Here is a 5,400-nt window from a genome sequence, read left to right as displayed (position 1 = left end):
AGCCTCTCTTAGATGGTTGTTGGACAAAGATAATGAGTGGATGTGGTCACATGAACAAGAAGAAAGTTGTCAAAACTTGAAACAGATCATTACAGAGCAACCAGTGCTAAAATTCTTTGATCCTGCGAAAAGAATAAGAATTTCAGCAGATGCTTCACAATTTGGCCCAGGCTCAGTGCTGTTACAAGAACATGAGGATACATGGCAACCAGTAATCTATGCATCAAGAGCACTGACAAGTGCTGAAACAAGGTATGCTCAGATAGAAAAAGAACTTCTAGCGATCACATATGCATGTGAGCGATTTCATCAGTTTGTGTATGGTCAAACATTTACAGTGGAAACTGACCACAAGCCATTGATAGCTATCATGACTAAATCATTACATGACTGTCCCATGAGAATTCAACGAATGCTTATCAGACTACAGAAATATGATGTACACTTGCTGTACTGTCCTGGCAAATACATGTACATTGCTGATACACTTTCTCGTGCTGTGGCCAAAAGTGAAGGTTCCAAAAGTCTGATGGATGAAGAGATAGAAGCCTATGTTAATTTGATTATAGCTTCTCTACCAGTGTCTCTTACAAGACAAGAACAGATTAGGAAAGAAACTGAGACAGATGACACAATGAAAGTGTTGAAAGATATCATTCTGAAAGGTTGGCCAGCAGAAAAACATGCGTGCCCGCTGTCTATCCATGATTATTGGATGTACCGCAGTAACCTTACAGTTGTCGATGGTATTATTTACAAAGGCAATAGGTTTGTCATACCTGCACGACTAAGAAAAACTATGCTGTGCAAGATACATGAAGGCCACTTAGGAGAAGAAAAATGTAAGCGGAGAGCGCGTGTAGTTATGTATTGGCCAAGAATGAACCAAGACATAGCACAGACTACAGCTACATGTGAATTATGTCTTACGTATAGATCGAAACAACAAGTCGAGCCACTGAATCCTCACGCAGTGCCAGAGAGACCGTACCAGAAAGTTGGCGCAGATTTGTTTGATTGTAATGGGAAAACGTACATTGTCGTGACTGATTATTACTCTAACTACCCTGAGGTGAAGACACTACATACAACTACTAGTAGAGCCATAATCAATTGCATGAAGTCAATCTTTGCAAGGCATGGTGTTCCTATGGAAGTGTTCACTGACAATGGTCCTCAGTTTTCCAGTGCTGAATTTAGACAATTTGCTGATGAGTGGGAATTTGTCCATACTACGTCAAGTCCCCACTATCCACGCTCAAATGAGTTGGTGGAAAGTTCAGTAAAAACTGTAAAGAGTCTCATGAAAAAAGCTCAAGAAGGTAAAGAAGATTTCTACAAAAGTCTTTTAATCTACCCCAGTACACCTTAACAGAATGGATTTTCTCCTGCACAAATGCTGATGGGAAGGAGGATTAGAGCAATTCTCCCGATACATGATGAACTGCTTAATACACATAACTCAGCGTTGGTCAGACTGAGTAAGGAACATCAACAGGCGAAACAGAAACTGTTCCATGACAGGCGAGCAAAAAGCTTATCTGATCTAAAATCAGGTGACCAAGTCCGTCTCAGAGATCACGAGAAAGGTATTTGGGTGCAGAAAGGTATTGTGCAAGCACAAGTAGCACCAAGATCTTATACTAAACGTACAGAGCATGGAACGGAAGTAAGAAGAAATCAGGTGGATTTAAGATCTCAGCCTAACCATAATGAAGTCAACATGACTGAAGAATACCCTTTATCTGACATGTATGATGATCCTGATAATGGTGAACACACCACGATTCTAGAAAGGTCCAACATGGTCGATGAAACACAGACTGTGTATGAAAGACCCAAAAGGGAAATACGCAGACCTGAGAGACTCATTGAAACGTGTTAGATGACGTTCTTAATATGACGTTGTTAATTGTTGCATTGAAGCGTACAGGGCTTATCTTTAGAGAAAGGAGGATGTGATGTTAGTGTCTTAATATTTGTAGACACTCCCTTACTAATAGGTGTAAGCCTGAATCTTTAGTGATGGTCCCTGGGACCAGGGGAATGCTGGGAAGTGGGTGGTCCAGTGGGAAGTGTGCCTGGAGTTGGAGGGAATAAACAGCACAGCAGTCAACTTACATGTCTCTGTGTCCTGATGACTGGATTTACAAACATATGAACAAAACAGGAACCAGATGAAGAAGAGGTGAATCTGCTGTCAGTGTTAGGCACTGAGCATAACAATCATCACTGTACTCTACTATACTGGGTCTTCCTCGGAAGTCTCCCACCTCAGTACTGACTCAGCCCAGCACTGATTAGCTTCCAAGATTGGATGGATTCGGGCGTTTCCAGTGTGGTATGGTAGTAGAATTGGGGTGAAATGATCTCTGCTGATCTGGGATCACTGATGAGAGTTCACGAAATATCAGAAGACGATATAAATATATTAGCAGAAAAAGTGAAAATAAAAATGAGTGGATCTGCTGCCAGTGTTAGGCAGAGGTTGGATACCTCTGAATCACTAGTGAGAGTCCTGAAAAGATAGTAAGATAGTAAAAAAGTGGAAAAATGGATACAAAGTGGGCGGGTCCCGGCCACAAAGTAAGTACGTGTATTTATTTATGTCTTAACGATGTAAACATAAGTGGTTTGACTAGAGGCTATTGGTAAATATCACAATTGGGAAGAAAGATAGAAAGAAGCGATGTGTCTAGCCTAAGTTGTAATTCTCTGCTGATTACAGCTTGTGTGCTGACTGACACAATGTATTGTGCACATGTAACAGTATACTAAAAGAGAGAGAAAGCAGGGCAACAGTGATGCTGGTAACTGTATCACATTTAGCTGTACATGAGAATGTTGTATATAATATAGGATGATACAGTTCATATATCAATATCCACAATTGATTGCTTTCAAAGGATAGAAAGAAACAATATATTTAGCCCAATTTAGAATTCTCGTGCTGACTGACGCAATGTATCATGCACATGTCAGATCCTGTCTCTCACAGTTGAAGTGTACCTATGATGGTAATTACAGACCTCTCTCATCTTTTTAAGTGGGTCAATTTGCACAATCGGTGGCTGTCCAAATACTTTTTTGCCCCACTGTATGCCGAACATTACTGCACAACCAACCCACCTGCACCAAGCACTCACATGGCCGCTAACACTGTGACCTCTGTCTCTGAATACAGATGTGTCCACTGACATCTTGCCTCAATACGCCATGCAGTAGGAGATGGCTGACATGAGCCAGCTGACAGCTCTGGTAACGCCAGGTTTCTTTTTTGATAAAAATGCATCTTATTTACATTACTATGTGGTTAGGATGCACAAGCAGCTTCTGCTGATTAAAATGATATATGGCATGCCTATATTCTGTGTGCGACTGTGGCTGTATCTGCATACGAAATGTTACGATACAGTAATTTCCAGGAATAGAATATAGGCATTATATAGGCGTTACAGTGATTTCCAGGTAAAGAATATAGGCATGCCGCATATCATTTTAATCAGCAGAAGCTGCTTGTGACCCTAGGCATACCAAATGCTCTAGGCATTTGCCTAGTTTGCCTATGGCCAGCTCAGGTCCCATCTCACAGGCCAGCAGCCGAGGAGGGTGCAGTGTTGCTTGCTGCAGCACAGGCTGAGCGGTACCAGCCAGAAGCTGTCTTTTCCCCAATTGGAGGTGTTAACAGGACTACTGTGTCAGAGCCGAATAACTCTGCAGCAACAGCAGGTGCACTGCAGAGCTCCGTTGGAAGAGCAGTAGTCACACTTGGATCCCACTGTGAACCACACAGGTGCTGCTGAACATGCAGGTGCCCCTTCAGGTCTTGGAACCCGCAAGCAGGCATCTCCATTGCCTCTGGGAGTTACGCCCCTGCTACCCACAAGGAAATCAGAATCCAACAGCAACTCCAATAAGGCCAGGATATGGTGGGTGGTAATTTTTGGAAACAAAGAGGCCTCAGATCAGGTAAACAGATACAGTAATATAGGTTTTCACAGTCCCCAAAAGCACTCTAACACAAAAAATATTGGCACCAAAACTGGTAATTCTAGTAAAAACTAGGGATGTGCACCGACCCCCATCATGGGTTTTGGTTTGGATCTGTATCTCCTTTGTGTTTTTAATCTATATATTTGGTTTTGCCAAAACCGCCCTTGCTGGTTTTGGATCTGTATTTTTTTTTGAAAAATCATAAAAACAGGTAAAATCCCAGAATCTGAGCTTGTTTTTGGGGGTAATTCCGAGTTGATCGCTCGCTAGCTACTTTTGTAAATGCATAGACGCCACCCACGGCGGAGTGTATTTTTGCTTTGCAAGTGTGCGAACGCCTTTGCAGCCGAGTGCAGCAAAAACATTTTGTGCAGTTTCAGAGTAGCTCTGGACTTACTCAACCCTTGCGATCACTTCAGTCTTTTTGGTGCTGGAATTGACATCAGACTCCCACCCTGCAAACGCCTGGACACGCCTGAATTTTCCCAAACACTACCAGAAAACGGTCAGTTGACACCCATGAATGCCCTCTTTCTGTCAATCACCTTGCATTCAGCTGTGCGAATGGAATCTTTGCTGAATCCATCGCCCAGCACCGATCCTCTTTGTACCCGTATGACGCGCCTGTGTATTGCGGTGCATATGCATGCGTAGTTTTGCCATTTTTTCACCTGATCGCTGCGCTGCGAAAACCGGCAGCGAGTGATAAACTCGGAATGACCCCCTTTATCCCTACAATAATATTAACCTCAATAATATTGATTTCCAGTCATTTCTCGTCAATTTTGACAACCTCACAGCTCACAATATTACTGAACATCATACTGTAGGCCAAAAGCTGGCTGGCTAAACTAAGCAGCAGAGCAGCGGCATAAACACATGGCAGTTATTTCTGTTTAATGACTTGCCTGGCAATGGTCGCATCAGATGCGACCATGCTTGCAAGTGCTTTATCTGACCTGGTCACACAGGATGTGACCAGTCAGATAAACAATGTTAGCAGCGGCAGGGAAAGGAAACTTCCATCCACTGCTGCTGTCAGAGGGACCGGAAGGTCCCTCTGCCTCCCTGCACTCTCCCCTACTGATTGCCATGCTGCCGATCACTGCTGATCGGTCAGCATGGCAGGATCCTTCACCCCCAGCGGCTGAAGACAATGGCCCTCATTCCGAGTTGATCGCTCGCTAGCTACTTTTAGCAGCCGTGAAAACGCATAGTCGCCGCCCAAGGGGGAGTGTATTTTTGCTTTGCAAGAGTGCGAACGCCTGTGCAGCCGAGCGGTACAAAAAATAAGATTTTACACTTACTGGTAAATCTATTTCTCGTAGTCCGTAGAGGATGCTGGGACTCCGTAAGGACCATGGGGAACAGACGGGCTCCGCAGGAGGCATGGGCACTTTAAGAAAG

At 43.6% G+C, this 5,400-nt stretch overlaps 1 pseudogene; it reads right to left on the bottom strand.

Moving 5' to 3' along the window:
- Positions 1–2,236: 2,236 nt before the first annotated feature.
- On the bottom strand, positions 2,237–2,355 carry LOC135051396 (5S ribosomal RNA; annotated as a pseudogene).
- Positions 2,356–5,400: the final 3,045 nt, after the last annotated feature.

This window comes from Pseudophryne corroboree, chromosome 2 (genome assembly GCF_028390025.1).
Source record: "Pseudophryne corroboree isolate aPseCor3 chromosome 2, aPseCor3.hap2, whole genome shotgun sequence".
Lineage (NCBI taxonomy): Eukaryota > Metazoa > Chordata > Amphibia > Anura > Myobatrachidae > Pseudophryne > Pseudophryne corroboree.
Note: the sequence above shows the minus strand (reverse complement) of the source record. Positions and strands in the feature narration are given on the sequence as shown.